The following is a 19,764-nucleotide window of genomic DNA, read 5'->3' on the forward strand; positions in this document are numbered from 1 at the left end:
CGCGGTGTGCTACTAGACATTCGCGTGAACATTGCCCATCATGCCAAGCTATTTGCTTTTTCTGCAATAGGAAAGGACATGTTCAAAGTGTTTGCCAGAAAAAGCTCAGATCAGACAATCACAATCATTGCAGGCCCTTTGCTTCGCGCCGGAATCAAACCAAGGACACTCAGGCTCGTGGACCTTCGCCCATGGACATTCATGTCGTTAATTCCACTTCGTCCAGTGCCACTTTCTCTAACAGTGACTGTGTTCGTCCCACAAGAACTGTGCGTCAACGTCGCCGGCAATCACGTCAATTAGCAAGTGATTCTGTACAGGTGTCTGTTCCAATTGCACAAAACAGTCGCTCTTGTCGTCGGCAAGACAATAAACTTTTTGTAGATTTGGACTTTAATGGCAAGGTCATACCATTCCAGCTCGATACCGGAGCTGCCGTTTCATTGCTCAATCACGACACGTACAAACAACTGGGCGCACCTCCGTTGCGTGCCGCAAATGTTAAGTTACATAGTTATTCAGGACAGAATATACCTGTGTTAGGACAGTGCAGCCTTCTTGCCACATACAAGGGACAAACAAAACTTGTGTCATTTTACGTTCTTCGTTCTTCTACGGCAGTGAACTTGTTTGGTTTAGATTTATTTCAATTGTTTAACATGTCTCTCGTAAATCAGGTCCTATCAGTGAATCAGACTGTGCCTTCGGACAATGTTTCTCGTCTGTGTGAAGAATTTGCAGACATTTTTGCACCGGGCTTAAGTTGCGCTAAAAACTATGAAGCACATTTGGAACTGAAAGTAAACGCGCAACCGAAATTTTTCAGAGCGCGCAATGTTCCCCACGCATTGCGTGATGAGGTCGCAAGAACATTAAACGATCTAGAATCACAGGGTGTAATTGAACGTGTGCAAGCTTCTCTCTGGGCCTAACCCTTAGTAATTTTGCCAAAACCTTCTGGAAAATTGAGACTTTGCGTGGACTTCAAGGCCACAGTGAATCCACAACTAGTGACCGCTACTTTTCCTTTGCCCCGCCCGGAAGATCTTTTTGCTAAACTGTGCCCGGGAAAATATTTTTCAAAGTTGGACCTAGCCGATGCGTACTTGCAAATACCGGTGGACGACGAATCCCAGCGCGTATTGATGGTTAACACGCATCTTGGATTGTACAGGTTCAAAAGACTGCCGTTCGGGTGTGCATCCGCCCCTGCATTGTTTCAGCAATATTTACAAACTATTTGTGCGTCGGTCCCTACTGCAGCAAACTATCTGGACGATATAGTGATCTCCGAACAGACAGAAGAAGATCATCTTGCGAACCTACGAACATTATTTCAGGTCTTGCGACAAAATGGTCTTCGCTTGCGGAAGGACAAATGTGTGTTTTTTGCTCGTGACTTACCATACCTGGGACATGTCATTAATGCCCAAGGCATACATCCGAGTCCAGAGCACCTCCGTGCCATACAAGAATTGCCTTCGCCACAAAATATGAAGCAGCTACAGAGTGTGTTGGGTAAAATTAACTATTATCATAAATTTGTGCCGCGCGCTTCTTCCATTTCAGCTCCGCTTCATCGCTTACGCCGTACAGGTGTTCCGTTTCTCTGGACGACGGAATGCGAACGCGCTGTCCGCCAGTTGAAATCGGCGTTGCTTTCTCATACTTGCCTTACGCCATTCGATCCCCAGAAACCCCTTTTGTTGATGGTAGATGCATCGGATTTTGGGATCGGTGCTGTGCTTGCGCACAAAGTTGGCTCGCATGATCGCCCTATTGCCTTTGCGTCAAAATTGCTCTCGTCTGCGCAAAGAAATTATTCGCAGTTAGAGAAAGAAGCTTTGGCTCTCGTGTTTGGTGTTACTAAGTTCCATGATTTCTTGTATGGTCGTCGCTTTACCATCATCACAGACCACAAACCTTTGACGTCACTTTTTCATCCGAACAAGCCTGTACCTCCACGTACAGCGCAGAAATTCATTCACTGGTCTATTTTCCTCTCGCAGTACCGCTACGATATCTTGTATCGGTCCACTGCTAAGCACGGAAACGCCGATGCGTTGTCCCGTTTGCCTGCTGCTGAGGATAAAGCATTCGATTCTTCCGAACTTGCTTGCATGTTCATTGATTCGGAAACCGATGAAGTGGTCGAATCGTTTCCGATTGATTTTCGTCGTGTAGCTACAGCCACAGCTGCTGACCCTGTCCTTGCTACTGTTTTGCGTTTTGTTGCTACGCAATGGCCTTTGTCAAAGTCTCGGATCGAGGATCCATTGGTTCGCCGATTTTTTGCTCACAAGGAGAGACTTTTTGTTCGACGTGGTGTTTTGTTGTTGCGTTCTGATAATGATCAGTCCAGAGTCGTGGTCCCACGTTCGTTACAGTCCTCTGTTTTACGGCTTCTTCACCAAGGACATTGGGGTATAGTGCGAACGAAACAACTTGCTCGTCAGCACTGTACTTGGTTCGGAATCGATGCTGCGATTACGAATATGTGTTCTTCTTGCATGGCGTGTGCCGAACAACAATCCGCACCGCCGCGGAAAGTCTTTGCATGGCCAAAAGCCACTTCCCCTTGGCAACGCTTGCACATTGATTTTGCTGGTCCGTTCTGGAATGCTCGATGGTTGGTTCTCGTAGATGCCTTCAGTAATTTTCCTTTTGTTGTCCGGATGTCTTCCACGACGTCGTCTGCCACCATCCAAGCGTTGTCTGCTATCTTTTGCATTGAAGGTCTTCCGCAGACTATTGTTTCCGACAATGGCCCACAATTCATGTCCGCAGAATTTCAGTCATTCTGCCAGGCCAATGGTATTCAACATCTGACATCTGCGCCGTTTTCGCCTCAGTCAAACGGTGCCGCTGAACAAATGGTCCGGACTTTCCAGTCACAGATGTTGAAGTTGAAAGAGTCGCATTCTCGGGAGGACGCGTTGTTGCTCTTTTTGTCTTCGTATCGCTCTCAGCCCCGAGATGGTCGCTCGCCGGCTGAGTTGCTCCACGGTCATCCTCATCGAACCTTGATGTCTTTGCTGCATCCGCCGCATCAGGTTCCAGTGCAGCGGCAGCCTTCTGATTTTGCTCCAGGCGACGTTGTATTTTATCGCAACTATCGAGGTTCACGGCGTTGGCTCGCAGGGCGCATTCTTCGCTGCCTCGGCCGCGCGATGTATTTGGTTTTGGGGGCCTCTGGTGAGGTGCGTCGGCATCTCAATCAGCTGCGCCTCTGTCGTTGCACGGGTTCTGCCGCTCCCCGTCTGCTTTCAGCAACAGAGCCGTCCGGTCAGCGCCCTGGGGACCCATCTACTGGCTCGCCTCACCCCCAGGTGTTACCGACGATGCCTTCCATTTTGCCCCATGGCAACGCGCCGCCGCAGCCTGTTCTCCCGCCGGCGCCGCCAGCATTCGACGCTTCGCTGCAGCCGCCAAGCGCCTCTCTGGGTCACGTGCCGCCGATCGCTACCCGTGACCAGCTGTCCTCCGCCGAGGAACTCTTGCCCGCATCGGACCACATGACGTCATCGCGCGTCGGGTACCCCGACGCAATGGAGGTCGACCCTTCGGCCCCTCCTGTCTCTTTACGGGCGCATACACCGCATGTTGACGTGCACCCTGGACTAGGTTTTCAGGCGTTTCCTAGCTCCCCTCGGACCGAATGGCTGGGTGCGGGTGGCACAGCCTCGCCTGTTGTTAGGCTCCCCACCTCATCGCATACGTCAACATGGGGTCCTCCCCACGGCGGGCGGAAGCCTTATCTCGCGACCGTTCGCTGATTTGTGGGGGAGGAATGTGGTGTCACCGCCAGACACCACACTTGCTAGGTGGTAGCTTAAATCGGCCGCGGTCCATTTAGTACATGTCGGACCCGCGTGTCGCCACTGTGTGATCGCAGACCTACCGCCACCACAAGGCAGGTCTCGAGATACGGACTAGCACTCGCCCCAGTTGTACGGACGACTTTGCTAGCGACAATACAGACGGAGCCTTGCTCTCATTTGCCGAGAGACAGTTAGAATAGCCTTCTGCTAAGTCCATGGCTACGACCTAGCAAGGCGCCATTAGCCTTACCTAGTTTGAGAGTTATCGTATAAATGTCTCAAGAAGAACGTTGTAAACCAACAAAGAATAAAGTTAAGTATATTCCAAAGCTACGTATTTTCTTGATAGCAGTCATAACGTATCCTGTTCCAGACTTGACGCCAGTCGGCGTGTGTGTACGCGTGCCTTTCGGCTCCCTTCTCAGTGTGGCGTAACTAGCTTGTTACGCCACAGCACATACCAAAAGCTTTGCATCCGGGCAGTCTGGCAGAGACAGTATTCCTCAATTTCTGAAAAGCACCTGACTCAGTACCACTTCTACGTTTATTCGATCACACGGGATATCGAGTGAAACGTGAGACTGGACCGAGGACCTTTTGACAGTGAGGACACAGCATACCATCTGGGACAGAGGGCTATTGCCAGATGCAGAAGTAACCGTGGTTGTACTCCACGGAAGTGTGTTGGGACCCTTTCTCTTCGTGTTGTATGACCTTGCAGACAATATTAATAGTAAAGTAAGGCTTTTTGCAGATGATGCAGTTATCTATAATGAAGTACTGTCTGAAAGAAACTGCATAAACATTCAGTCAGATCTCGATAGGATTTAAGTGCGGAGCAGAGATTGGCAACTTGCTCTAAATGTTCAGAAGTGTAAAATTTTGCACTTAAAAAAACTGGTACCCTATAAGATTAGTGAGTCACTGTTAGAATCGGCCAACTCATACAAATACCTGAGCGTAACACTTTGTAGGGATATGAAATGGAATGATCACATAGGCTCAGTCGTGGATAAAGCACGGGGTCGACTTCGATTTATTTGAAGAATACTGGGGAACTGCAATCAGTCAACAAAGGAGATTGCTTACAAATCACTAGTGCGACCAGTTGCAGAATATTGCTCAAGTATGTGGGGCCCATACCAAATAGGATTAACAGACAATATTGAATGTATACAGAGAAGGGCAGCACGGATAGTCACATATTTGTCTGACCCGTGGGAGTGTCACAGAGATGCTGAAGAAACTCAACTGACGAGCTCTCGAAAACAGACACAAACTGTGCGGCCAAAGTCTACCGACAACGTTTCACGAACCGGCTGTAAATGGTGACACAAGGAATATAATACAACCTCCTAGGTATCGCTCACATAGGGATCGTGAGGACAGGATTACAATAATTACAGCACAAGCAGAGGCATTCAGGCAGTCGGTCTTCTTGTGCTTCATATGTGAACAGAACGGGAAGAAACTTTCATAACTGGTACAATGGATTGTACCCTCTGCCAGGCACTTTGCAGTGTGTGGATGTAGACGTGGATGTACTGCGTGCAACCGCGTGGAGATCTGTTTGCTCCACACAGTTCTTGAGAACGAGTTCCCATCTTCAGTTTTGATGCAACAAAACTACACTAATAATTTCCCTCAACTTAAACATGTCCAAAATCATTTCACTTTCCACAAAACAACAAAAGTTTTCCCGTCTACATTCACATCTACACTCTGCAAGCCACCACACACTGTGTGGTAGAGGTATTGCTATCTGTTCAGCATTTTCTTGTTCCATTCGCAAATAGTGAGTGGAAACAACAGTTGTCAGTAAACCTCCGCATTTCTCAGATTATCTCGTCGTAGTCATTCTGCGAGATGTAGGTGGGAGGATGTAATATGTTGCCGAACTCTTCCCTCAATGTATGTACACTAAATTTCAGCAGTAAAAAAACTTTTCACAATTCACGACACCTCTCTAACATAGGTGCCACCCCAGTCAGTTCAGCATCTCTGTAAGACTCTCACACTGAATAAATCAGGCTCATCCAAACTGTGCCCTTGAGGTGGTAGCACCAGTGTTCGCCCAAGGCCAGAACCCCGTGAGAATTAATATGTTGTTGCAGTGGCTGAGCTGTGTCACTTAGCTGACCGTGCAGTCTGCCTGCCACGTCTCGTCGTGCCACTGTACACGAGCTTCGTACAGAAGATAGACCGATGCGCTAGCTGTGGTCAAAATCACTGGTACGACACAAAGCCAGTAGTCTACAGAAGTAAGGCTACAGTGGATTGTATGGATGGTCAACAACAGCAGACAAAAAACAGCAGCAGTTGCGCGCGTCTGCACTATTGAAACCCAAGTGGGAAATTAATTTCTTTTGTACTGCTGTCGAAAATCGTGCCAAATGTTTGGTACGTTATCAGAACCTCATATATATATATATATATATATAGAAAAATAGTCGACTGAACGGCATTTTAATACCTAAAAGATCAGTTCGAAAATTTGTCACAAGAGGAACGCCGGTCATAGCTTGAAGAACTGAAAGAAAATTTCAAGCAGCATTACACTGAAGTAAGTGTTTCCTATTGTATGACACTTTATTATTTACAAAGAGATGATAAATAAAACTATATTTTATGATCAATACGTCACTTAGCAATGTGTTAGTTATTGAATATCAGATTGTTAACAACAAGGAACATTTCTTTTCGGTTAATGTTTACGTTTGGCTTGGAATAAATCGTGTCGCACAGACATAAGAAAAAGTTTCAGGTGCGTTATTTTTTGCTCTTTCTGAAAAGTCATCACAAACGCTCTCACGGACAGCAAAGTGTCATCAAGAATCATTCTTTGTTTTTGTGTATTTGTGTTTTTATGGATGGGAAAACATATGTTGTAGTTTGATCTATGTTTTCAATTAATTAAAACACAAACATTCCAATAGATAAAAATTTATTTGGCGACCACATTTCGCTGTCCTTGCTTGCGTCTATGACCACTGGAAACTGGACGAAAACGCACCTAAAACCAATCTTTTTTTTGTTAGTTTTTTTATTTGCATTTCAATAAACGAAACAATTGTTAAAATGATAAAAGTGTTTTAAAAATAGGATAGTACAATATTAATTAGAAAATGTTCCCTTCCCCGTGGTAGGAGCAGGGAACAGGTAAGCAAAGTCTGCACTCAAGTTACGAATGCTCACCGAGAATTGCAAAAGCAGGCAAATCCTTTGAGGCTGTGAATCTCATCAAGGACTGCCTGGTCAACACGGTGCCTAATTTGTCCAGCAGACCTCATACAAATATTTGGGGGGGAGCTCTTTCATCTCAAACTGTTGCTCGCCGAGTCAAACATGTTGTTGTTGTTGTTGTTCTCTTCCTACGTAGATCAACACCTTCAACCCATTACATGCAGTCTCCCATCCTTCATCAAAGACACCAACCACTTTCTCGAACACCTGGGTTCCTTACCCAGTCTGTTACACCCGGAAACCATCCTTGTAGCCATTGATGCCACTTCCCTATATACAAATATCCTGCACGTCCAGGGCCTCGCTGCAATGGAGCACTTCCTTTCACGCCGATCACCTGCCACCCTACCTAAAACCTCTTTCCTCATTACCTTAGCCAGCTTCATCCTGACTCACAACTTCTTCACTTTTGAAGGCCAGACATACCAACAATTAAAGGGGACAGCCACGGGTACCAGAATGGCCCCCTCGTACGCCAACCTATTTATGGGTCGCTTAGAGGAAGCCTTCTTGGTCACCCAGACCTGCCAACCCAAAGTTTGGTACAGATTTATTGATGACATCTTCATGATCTGGACTCACAGTGAAGAAGAACTCAAGAATTTCCTCTCCAGCCTCAACTCCTTTGGTTCCATCAGATTCACCTGGCCTACTCCAAATCCCATGCCACTTTCCTTGGCGTTGACCTCCATCTGTCCAATGGCCAGCTTCACACGTCCGTCCACATCAAACCCACCAACAAGCAACAGTACCTCCATTATGACAGCTGCCACCCATTCCACATCAAACGGTCCCTTCCCTACAGCCTAGCTCTTCGTGGCAAACGAATCTGCTCCAGTCCGGAATCCCTGAGCCATTACACCAGCAACCTGACAACAGCTTTCGCATCCCGCAACTACCCTCCCAACCTGGTACAGAAGCAAATAACCAGAGCCACTTCCTCATCCCCTCAAACCCAGAACCTCTCACAGAAGAACCCCAAAAGTGCCCCACTTGTGACAGGATACTTCCCGGGACTGGATCAGACTCTGAATGTGGCTCTCCAGCTGGGATACGACTTCCTCAAATCCTGCCCCGAAATGAGATCCATCCTTCATGAAATCCTCTCCACTCCACCAAGAGTGTCCTTCCGCCGTCCACCTAACCTTCGTAACCTCTCAGTTCATCCCTATGAAATCCCCAAACCACCTTCCCTACCCTCTGGCTCCTATCCTTGTGTAACTGCCCCCGGTGTAAAACCTGTCCCGTGCACCCTCCCACCACCACCTACTCCAGTCCCGTAACCCGGAAAGTGTACACGATCAAAGACAGAGCCACGTGTGAAAGCACCCACGTGATTTACCAACTGACCTGCCTACACTGTGAAGCGTTCTATGTGGGAGTGACCAGCAACAAACTGTCCATTCGCATGAATGGACACAGGCAGACAGTGTTTGTTGGTAATGAGGATCACCCTGTGGCTAAACATGCCTTGGTGCACGGCCAGTACATCTTGGCACAGTGTTACACCGTCCGGGTTATCTGGATACTTCCCACTGACACCAACCTATCAGAACTCCGGAGATGGGAACTTGCCCTTTAATATATCCTCTCTTCCTGTTACTTACCAGGCCTCAACCTCCGCTAATTTCAAGTTGCCGCCGCTCATACCTCACCTGTCATTCAACATCTTTGCCTCTGCCCTTCCGCCTCGACTGACATCTCTGCCCAAACTCTTTGCCTTCACACATGTCTGCTTGTGTGTATATGTGTGGATGGATATGTGTGTGTGTGCGCGCGCGCGCGAGTGTACACCTGTCCTTTTTTCGCCCTAAGGTAAGTCTTTCCGCTCCCAGGATTGGAATGACTCCTTACCCTCTCCCTTAAAACCCACATCCTTTCGTCTTTCCCTCTCCTTCCCTCTTTCCTGATGAAGCAACCGTGGGTTGCGAAAGCTTGAAATCTTGTGTGTGTGTGTTTGTGTATTTTTTTTATTGTGTCTATCTACCAGCGCTTTCCCGTTTGGTAAGTCACAGAATCTTTGTTTTTTAATAAATTTTTCCCATATGGAATGTTTCTTTCTATTTTATTCATATATATATAACAGTTGCGCAAGGAGAACTGTCGACACTTCCTTGCATTAGACAGCATTGAAGGAGATGTGAATTTTTCAGATTATGTTCAAATCATTTGCAAATTACAAGAAGAGTTCGAAAACAGATTTTTGGATATAAGTGAGCTTCAACTGGCCTTAGATTTATTTGTTCGCCTGTTTTCCCTTCGGGCAGAGGATGTCTCACAAGTGTTTTAACTCGAGCTGATTGACCTGCAGTGTGATATTCACCTGAAGGACCGCTTTCTTATGTGTAAAACTTTGAATGACTTTTACAGTTGTGTTTTGCACAAGACAAGTATCCTCTTTGGCACAAGCACGTGGCCAAAGTTCTCTAAATGTTTGGTTCCACGTGTATTTGTGATCGCTTTTTCTCCCTTTTAAAGCTTGTTAAAACTAAGAACCATTCACTCCTTAGTGATAAAAATTTTATTAATTCTTTCAGGTTAGCAGTATCTTGGAATATTGTACCAAACCTAGACAAAATCATTGCCTCAAAAAAGAAAAATACGTAAAATGTTAATTGGCTTCTGAAATAAGTTTTAAAACTTGGTCAACTAAAGTTATTGTGTACAAAACAGCAAACTAATGATCTGATGACTAAATTCTGAAAAGGGATACAAAAAGTTATAGCATGAAGTACAACAAAACATATTTACTTGTAACTACTAACAGTAAGAATGGGACTCTGTATCCCTTATGTAAAATTACTTCTGAGATAGAATGTTTATGACACTAGCTCACTTAAGAAATCGATATAACTTTCAGAAGATGCCTACTGCACATATAACGAGTGTGCATGTGCAATGCTAATAGAATCGATCTGTGTGTCAGAAAACTACTAAGTTGTTCTTCGATTCTTGTTTTGGGTATTGTTTTCTAAAGCTTTGTGAAGTAATCCTGCCACACGAACACTAACTGTTACCTAAACAGTACACGGTTTGCTCGTTTTACCAGTCATCGACCACTTTTAGAGAGATGCGCTCTCTCTGTTATTGTGTTTACGTCAGATCTGACTGCAGGACCGTCCAGTGCAGAGCAGTGCTGTGTGTCTCACTCACTCTGCGGCTATCTCTCTCGCTCCTATGCAAACACCTGTGACAAACGGTCGCGTACAGAGCACAGCCACGCCTGCCAGGCACAATTCTCAGAGAAAATGAACCGCTCTCTTCGGGATCTCGTGTATCTTTTCTGTTAATCCAACGTGTCGAGAGTCCCAGACCAGTGAGTAACACTTGAGAATCAGTCACACAAGTGTTTTATAAGCCCCCTTTTACATGGATGAATTAAATTTCCTTATGATTCTCCCAATAAAATTATCTGGCATCTGCTTGCCCGACTATTTATTTTGTGTGTATATCCCAGTTCTGGTCACTCTGGATGTTTTATTTCTAGGTGTTTAAAGCTGTTACTGTTTGCAGTGCTTTTTTTTTCTTCAAATAGTGTCATTACACATTAGTGGATGTTTCCATCTACGTATGGGCAATACAGTATACTTGTTTACGTAGCGGATCAACTGCCAGCCCTTCACAATCAGCCAGTCCTCCCACATACCACCACTAGTGTCTTGTGGTGCTGCTACCTTTTCACAGACAACTGCATCATCTGCAAACAGCCCCACAGAGCTTCCAACACTATCTACTACATCAGTTATGTACAGAGTGTACCCAAAAGAAACCAAACTTATTTTTATAAATTTCTTTATTCACATTTTAAGCACAAACTTTCAATGCCCTTCAAAGTACTCTCCACATGCACTAATACACTTGTATAATTTTTTATTCAATTTTTCAAATCACTGTTTAACTTCACGTTTTGTGATGCTCGACAGCTCCACCCATCGTTTTTCTTCTTCACCTCAGCAACATCAGCCAAATACTATCCTTTTATGTCTTTTTTCATTATAGCAAAGAAAAAGGTCACATTACGGGGCGAGGGGTGAAGCACAGGGTCACACCATTTTCTACATCTACATCTATACTCTGCAAACCATCGTGAGGTATATGGCAGACAGTATGTCACATTGCACCAGTTAATTGGGTTTCTTTCTGCTCTGTTTGCATACAGAGCATAGGAAGAATGATTCTTTGAATGCCTGTGTGTTTGCTGTAATTCCTCTAATCTTGTTCTCGAGATGCCTATGTCAGCAATATGTAGGACATTGTAGCACATTTCTAGAATTATCATTTAAAGCTGGTTCTTGAAATTTTGTTAATAGTCTTTCTTGGGGTAGTTTATGTCAATCTTCAAGAGTCTGCCAGTTCAGTTTCTTCAGCAGCTCTCTAACACTCACCCATACTCTCAAACAAAACTGTGGCCACTAGTGCTGCCCTTCTTCGTATACGTTTTATATGCCCTGTTGGTCCTAACTCGTACTGGGCCCACACACTCGAGCAACGTTCTAGAATGGGTCCCACAAGTAATTTGTAAGCTAACTCCTTTGTAGACTGATTGCACTTCCACAGTATTCTACGAACAACCGGCTTGTACCAACGGTTTTAACCACAACTGAACCTATGTGATCATTCCATTTCACATCACCTAGGTATTTGTACGAGTTGGCCCTTTCCGACAATGATTCACTAATATTGCAGTCATGGGATACCACTTTTTTTGTTTGACGAAGTGCAATATTTTACATTTCTGAACATTTAAAGCAAGCTGACAATTTCTGCAACACTTTGCAATGTTATCAAGGTCTGACTAAATACTTATGCAGCTTCTTTCACATATTTCATTACAGATAATTGCATCATCTTAAAAAGTCTGAGGTTACTATTAATTTTGTCTGCAAGGTCATTAATATAGAACATGAACAGCAAGGGTCTCAACAGACTTCCCTGAGGGTACACCAAAGTTACTTGTACATCTGACAAATGATCTCCAGCGAAGATAACATGTTGCGTCCCCCTGCCGTAAAGTCCCCAATCCGTCCACAAATCTCAAATGGTACCCCATACGATCGTACTTTCGACCTTAAGTGTAGCCGTGGTACCGAGTCAAATGGTTTTTGAAAATTGAGAAATACAGTGTCCATCCGACTCCCTCGATCCAAAGCTCCCAGTACATCATATGAGAAAATGCGAGTTGGGTTTCACACGATCTATTTTTGGTCTAGAATTGTCGTACAGACAGTGCTGTGCAAGCATGGGCACTGTCACGACGGAAAAACCACCCGATAGCCACAAATTGGGCCACTTCCACCACACACAATTGCGCAAGCTTTTCAAAACTCTCAATTAGAAGGCCTGGTTAACTGTCAGACCCTGCAGAAAAAAACTCTCGAGTGGACGACTTCTCTCACATTGAAATAACAAGTTGGCACTGACTCAATGTTTGATTTCCCCTAAAGAGCTTTCTTAGGGCAATGTGATCTTTAAATCTTCTACTGGCTCCATTGTTGCTTTGATTTCACTATTTTTGAAACATTAAAACAACTCAAACACTTAGGTTTTTCCTTGTACGCAGTTTTAACATTTCAAGAGTTTCTGTTCTATTTTGCTGAACAAAAAGCAATTTTCACTGCCACACACTGTTTTAGAAAACCAGCCATTGCAAAAATGACAATCGCACAAAACAGGTGTCACTATACTCTGTTGAAACTAGTCCTGACCACCTTCAGCAACAGCACTCTGCTTACGCACTCTGGAATTTTCACTCTATGTGCTCCTAGTGGAAAAACACATTACTACAAAAGCTCCCCCGAACAAGTAATCAATTGGTTCTTTTGGGTACCCCCTTGTATAGTCAAAAGAGTCAACGCATTGAAGTATAGCACAGTGCAATGAGTGGACAGTACAACTACGTATTTTGTGGACAGTTGAGAAAGACATTATGATGAATAAATTTTGGGGTGGGGGAAGAGTTATGTAGTTCGTTCGACTGAACCTGAAGATAGGAGCTTGTTCTCTTGAAGTGTGTTGAGCAACAAGAATGATAACATTGCACGATTGAATGCATAAGTCAAGATTTAGTCATGTCTAATAACCATTACTTAACACCTGTGAAAATAGACAATATTAAGGCTCCAGAATGAGACTTTCACTCTGCAGCGGAGTGTGCGCTAATATGAAACTTCCTGTCAGATTAAAACCATGTGCCGGACCGAGACTCGAACTCGGGACAAACAACTGAACGGATGACGATGCGATTTAATATTTGTCATTCTGTCGTCATAGCACAAAGAAGATTTCAGCAAGGTGGAGCACACATACATTGGACTGTGGTGTTTCTACATGTTTAACTCAACATCTTCCAAACAGATGGATCAGTTGTTCTGGAGATGACGACACTGTGTTTTGCTCTCTGTCACCTAGGTTCTGGACCTGTCACAAATGACTTGCATTTTGTGCTGTTATGGTAAACACCCTGTCTATGTGATTCCACTGGCAAAAACAATTCCAGAACTCAAAAGGTGCTAATCTCTGTGACTCCACGTGTGTTTTACAATGTACGTTTTGAAATGGATTGTCAATTCGTTGTTCTCTGTGTGACAAAGGGAAGTCACATACGACACCTACAAATACATGCGCTTCGATAGCCGGTGTAAATCTCATTAAAATCCTTCTGACTGTACTGCTGCACCATCTTACAAATATTAAAATAAACCAACATTTCTGCATTTTATTGGCTCTGCAATAATACCGGTATATGATAGGAGCACGGACGGGATAGGTGGCAGACTACCTGTAGTTCGCACAGTTTGCCGACAACCAGTAGCCCTGTAAGAATCGGAGATGAGATTCTGCTGACTGTGTTTTCCTGCCATTAATGGTGGAGAAATGACACGAGTTCTACATACGCCATTCGTTTAGGCGGTTGTTGCAACGTCCGATCGGTCGCTACCGTGCGACTGCAGGGGTCTGTCGTACGCGACCTGACACGGCGTCACGACACCGACAGAGGGAACACTGCTACACGATCCTGGCAGGCGGCAATCCTCAGAACGACAGGCGACGCGTGATTGTAGGGCAACAGCCACACCGGACACTCGCCCAAAACAACTGGTATAGTTTCTCTGCTACTGATAGCAGGAAAATACAGGCCCCAGACGCTTGCCACTGATTTGTCAGGAAGTCCTTCAACTGGCAAATAGCCTGTCACGCATCCCTCTCAACTCTCATAACACCTACCAGCATTATAAGACATAATACATGTAGTGCCAGTGGTCTAGTGACATTGCTATAGAAGCAGCAACTCCCAGCTACTTAGTTTTTGCCCTGAAGAAAGTCTTTACAACATCAGGTTATGCTAGTAATTTACCATTTTACAAAATGACAAAGCAGTACATCCAGAGGGATGATAAAAGTAACAACTACAAGGATGTGAAATTTTTTTTGAACTCTCTTTCATGTATTGTCACTTAGAATGATTACTAACCTATTTGAAGTATTGTTATTATTACTTCTTTCCTTTCTCAGACGTTATGTCTGGTTAAAAATGAAAAGTGATGCGGACCTTGATCAAGCGTGACTTCCCTTTAACTGTACGGTATATGTTACATTGCATTTAGGAACTTTCGGGTAACTGAACATGTATCAATAATTACAGATTTCTGTAGTTGTATATACAGGGTGTTACAAAAAGATACGGCCAAACTTTCAGGAAACATTCCTCACACACAAAGAAAGAAAATATGTTATGTGGACATGTGTGCGGAAACGCTTACTTTCCATGTTAGAGCTCATTTTATTACTTCTCTTCAAATCACATTAATCATGGAATGGAAACACACAGCAACAGAACGTACCGGCGTGACTTCAAACACTTTGTTACAGGAAATGTTCGAAATGTCCTCCGTTAGCGAGGATACATGCATCCACCCTCCATCGCACGGAATCCCTGATGCGCTGATGCAGCCCTGGAGAATGGCGTATTGTATCACAGCCATCCACAATACGAGCACAAAGAGTCTCTACATTTGGTACCGGGGTTGTGTAGACAAGAGCTTTCAAATGCCCCCATAAATGAAAGTCAAGAGGGTTGAGGTCAGGAGAGCGTGGAGGCCACAGAATTGGTCCGCCTCTACCAATCCATCGGTCACCGAATCTGTTGTTGAGAAGCGTACGAACACTTCGACTGAAATGTGCAGGAGCTCCATCGTGCATGAATCACATGTGTCGTACTTGTAAAGGCACATGTTCTAGCAGCACAGGTAGAGTATCCCATATGAAATCGTGATAACGTGCTCCATTGAGCGAAGGTGGAAGAACATGGGGCCCAATCAAGACATCACCAAAAATGCCTGCCCAAACGTTCACAGAAAATCTGTGTTGATGACGTGACTGAACAATTGTGTGCGGATTCTCGTCAGCCCACACATGTTGATTGTGAAAATTTACAATTTGATCACGTTGGAATGAAGCCTCATCCGTAAAGAGAACATTTGCACTGAAATGAGGATTGACACATTGTCAGATGAACCATTTGCAGAAGTGTAGCAGCGGAGGCCAATCAGCTGCTGAAAGTGCCTGCACACACTGTACACAGTACGTAAACAACTGGTTCTCCTGTAGAACTCTCCATACAGTGACGTGGTCAACGTTACCTTCTCTGACGCTGACATTAGGGTTATCGTCAACTGCACGAAGAATTGCCTCGTCCATTGCAGGTGTCCTCGTCGTTCTAGGTCTTCCCCAGTCACGAGTCATAGGCTGGAATGTTGCATGCTCCCTAAGACGCCGATCAATTGCTTCGAATGTCTTCCTGTCAGGACACCTTCGTTCTGGAAATCTGTCTCGATACAAATGTACCGCGCCACGGCTATTGCCCCGTACTAATCCGTACATCAAATGGGCATCTGCCAACTCTGCATTTGTAAACATTGCACTGACTTCAAACCCACGTTCGTGATGAACTCTAACCTGTTGATGCTACGTACTGATGTGGTTGATGCTAGTACTGTAGAGCAATGAGTCGCATGTCAACACAAGCATCGAAGGCAACAGTACCTTCCTTCAATTGGGCCAACTGGTGGTGAATCGAGGAAGTACAGTACATACTGACGAAACTAAAATGAGCTCTAACACGGAAATTAAGCGTTTCCGGACACATGTCCACATAACATCTTTTCTTTATTTGTGTGTGAGGAATGTTTCCTGAAAGTTTGGCCGTACCTTTTTGTAACACCCTGTATACGTTTGGATGTAGCTGTATTGCATTGATGTACTGGTGGATATTATGTGGTATGACTCCTGCAGTTGATAGTATAATTGGCATGTCAACTTTATCCTGATGCCACATGTGATCGACTTCCTCAGCCAGTTGGATGTATTTTTCAATTTTTCCTCCTGTTTTCTTCTGTATATTTGTTGTATTGGGTATGGCTATTTCGATTAGTTGTGTTAATTTCTTCTTTTTATTGGTGAGTATGATGTCAGGTTTGTTATGTGGTGGTGTTTTATCTGTTATAATGGTTCTGTTCCAGTATAATTTGTATTCATCATTCTCCAGTACATTTTGTGGTGCATACTTGTATGTGGGAACATGTTGTTTTATTAGTTTATGTTGTATGGCAAGTTGTTGATTTATTATTTTTGCTATATTGTCATGTCTTCTGGTGTATTCTGTATTTGCTAGTATTGTACATCCGCTTGTGATGTTATCTACTGTTTCTATTTGTTGTTTGCAAAGTCTGCATTTATCTGTTGTGGTATTGGGATCTTTAATAATATGCTTGCTGCAATATCTGGTGTTTATTGTTTGATCCTGTATTGGAATCATGAATCCTTCCATCTAACTGTATATATTGCTTTTTCTTAGCCATGTGTTGGATGCATCTTGATCGGTGTGTGGCTGTGTTAGACGATACGGGTGCTTGCCATGTAATATTTTCTTTTTCCAATTTACTTTCTTTGTATCTTTTGATGTTATGTGATGTAAAGGGTTGTAGAAGTGATTATGAAATTGCAATGGTGTAGCCGATGTATTTATATGAGTGATTGCTTTGTGTATTTTTCTAGTTTCTGCTCGTTCTATAAAGAATTTTCTTAAATTGTCTACCTGTCCATAATGTAGGTTTTTTATGTCGATAAATCCCCTCCCTCCTTCCTTTCTGCTTAATGTGAATCTTCCTGTTGCTGAATGTATGTGATGTATTCTATATTTGTGGCATTGTGATCGTGTAAGTGTATTGAGTGCTTCTAGGTCTGTGTTACTCCATTTCACTACTCCAAATGAGTAGTCAATATTGGTATGGCATAAGTATTTATAGCTTTTGTCTTGTTTCTTGCTGTCAATTCTGTTTTCAGTATTTTTGTTGGTCTTTGTCTATATTTTTCTTTTAGTTCTTCTTTAATATTTGTATAATCTATTCCAATTTTTGTCTGTACCCTAGATATTTATAGGCATCTGTTTTTTTCCATCGCTTCTATGCAGTTGCTGTGGTTATCCAATACGTAATCTTCTTGTTTAGTGGGTTTTCCCTGACTATGGTATTTTTCTTACATTTGTCTGTTCCAAAAGCCATATTTATATCATTGCTGAATACTTCTGTTCTCTTATTAATTGGATGAGTAGATGATTTGTTGCTGCCAGTAGTTTTAGATCATCCATGAATAGCAAATGTGTGATTTTGTGTTGGTGTCTTCCAGTAATATTATATCCATAATTTGTATTATTTAGCATGTTGGATAGTGGGTTCATTGCAAGGCAGGACCAGAAAGGACTTAATGAGTCTCCTTGGTATATTCCACACTTAATCTGTATTGGCTGTGATGTAATATTATTTGAATTTGTTTGGATATTAAGTGTGGTTTTCCAATTTTTCATTACTATGTATAGGAACTGCATCAATTTAGGATCTACTTTGTATATTTCCAATATTTGTAGTAACCATGAGTGGGATACGCTATAAAAAGCTGTTTGGTAATCAATGTGTGCGTAGTGTAGCGACCTTTGTTTAGTTTTAGCTTGATATGTCGCCTCTGCATCTATTATCAGTTGCTCTTTACATCCTCGTGCTCCTTTGCAGCAGCCTTTTTGTTCTTCATTTATAATTCTGTTCTGTGTTGTATGTCATTAATTTCTGTGTAATGACTGAAGTTAATATTTTGTACATTGTTGGTAGGCATGTTATGGGGCGAAATTTTGCTGGGTTTGCTGTGTCTGCTTGATCTTTAAGTTTCAGATATGTTATTCCGTGTGTAAGTGTATGAGGGAATGTGTACGGGTCTGCAATGTAACTGTTAAATAATTTAGTTAGATGTGAATGTGTTGAGGTGTACTACTTTAGCCAGAAATTTTCTATTTTATCTTTTCCAGGGGCTTTCCAACAGTGCATAGAATTAATTGCTCGGGTGACTCCATGTTGCAAAATTATCACTTCAGACATTTGAGGTATCATCTTGTATGTGTCTGTTTCTGCTTGTATCCACCGTGCATGCCTGTTATGTTGTACCGGGTTTGACCATATGTTGCTCCAGAAGTGTTCCATATCTGGTATGTTTGGTGGATCGTCTATTTTGATGTGTGTGTTATCGATTATCTGGCGAAATTTCTTTTGGTTTATGTTGAATGTTTGGTTTTGTTTCCTTCTATTTTCACTTTTTTTGTATCTGCAAAGTCGTTTGGCCAATGCTTGTAATTTCTGCTTCTTTTCATCTAATTGCTCTATCGCTTCTTGTTGTGAGATTTTACTAACCTTTTCTGTTTTTTGTCTGTTATTTCATTTCTTACAAATTGTGTTAGCTGTCTGATGTCTTTTCTCAGTTTTTCTATTCTGATCTGTAGCCTGTGTTGCCATGTTGGTTTTGTGGGTTTCTTCTGTGTATTGGTTGGTTCTGATCTCTGTCTAGTGTGTATATTTAGTGTAGTGAGTGCTCCTATATAAACCAGTAGTTGTAACTCTTCCATAGTTGTGTTTTCATTTATTTTGTTGTGTATGGTTGTGTTGATAGTTTTTATTGTTGTTTCGAGTTGTGGGTTATTTGGTGGTCTATGCAAGAATGGTCTAATGTCTGTATTTGTGTCTTTGTATTCTATATATGTCAGCTGAAATTTCTCTTCTATATCTAACATGTGCATCTCTTCGTGTACTATTTTTGCTTGTTCTGGTGGCTGTCTTAAGATTTCGTTTTCCTCTGATTGTTTAATTGATGCATGTTTTTCTTTGTTCGTTTGCTCTGGGATGTTTGAGTCCATTACTGTATTTTCCTCTTCTTCTGATTGCACATTGTTTTGTTCCAGTATTTGTTGTACTTGTTGTTTGATGTTTTCTAATTCTGACTGGGGTATCATGTTATTTTTGATTATTACACGGATCTGATCAGCTAGTCGTCGTCCTGTTAAAAATTTTAATTCTGGGTATCTGGTAATAAATGTTGTGCGTACTTTTGATCCGTATCCGGTTGTGTTGGTTCCTAAGTTTGTTGCTTGGTAATAACAGAACATGAGGTGTCGGTTAACTTCATCTGACCATCTCATCCTCTGTCTTTGTTTTCCTTCTAGAGTGGTTGCAGGAAGCATATCCTGCAAAACACCTCTATTTGGATTTAAATCATTTTCCAGTTGGCTAGCAGTGTCGTTACCATCGTGGGCGGGCATAGGGTTCAAGTGTCGTCCCCGACCATGACGGCACTTGTTCGAGGCTTCTTTAGTTCTGTCCTGAAC

The 19,764-nt window shown here is 43.1% G+C and overlaps 1 protein-coding gene across 1 annotated transcript in view; it reads right to left on the reverse strand.

Annotated features, from left to right (window-relative positions):
- LOC124553736 (mucin-19) overlaps positions 1 to 19,764 on the reverse strand; it is a 136,537-nt gene that overhangs the window by 63,740 nt on the left and 53,033 nt on the right. The gene's annotated exons all lie outside the window — the stretch shown is intronic.

The sequence above is a fragment of the Schistocerca americana genome, chromosome 11 (genome assembly GCF_021461395.2).
Source record: "Schistocerca americana isolate TAMUIC-IGC-003095 chromosome 11, iqSchAmer2.1, whole genome shotgun sequence".
NCBI classification, from domain to species: Eukaryota; Metazoa; Arthropoda; class Insecta; order Orthoptera; family Acrididae; genus Schistocerca; species Schistocerca americana.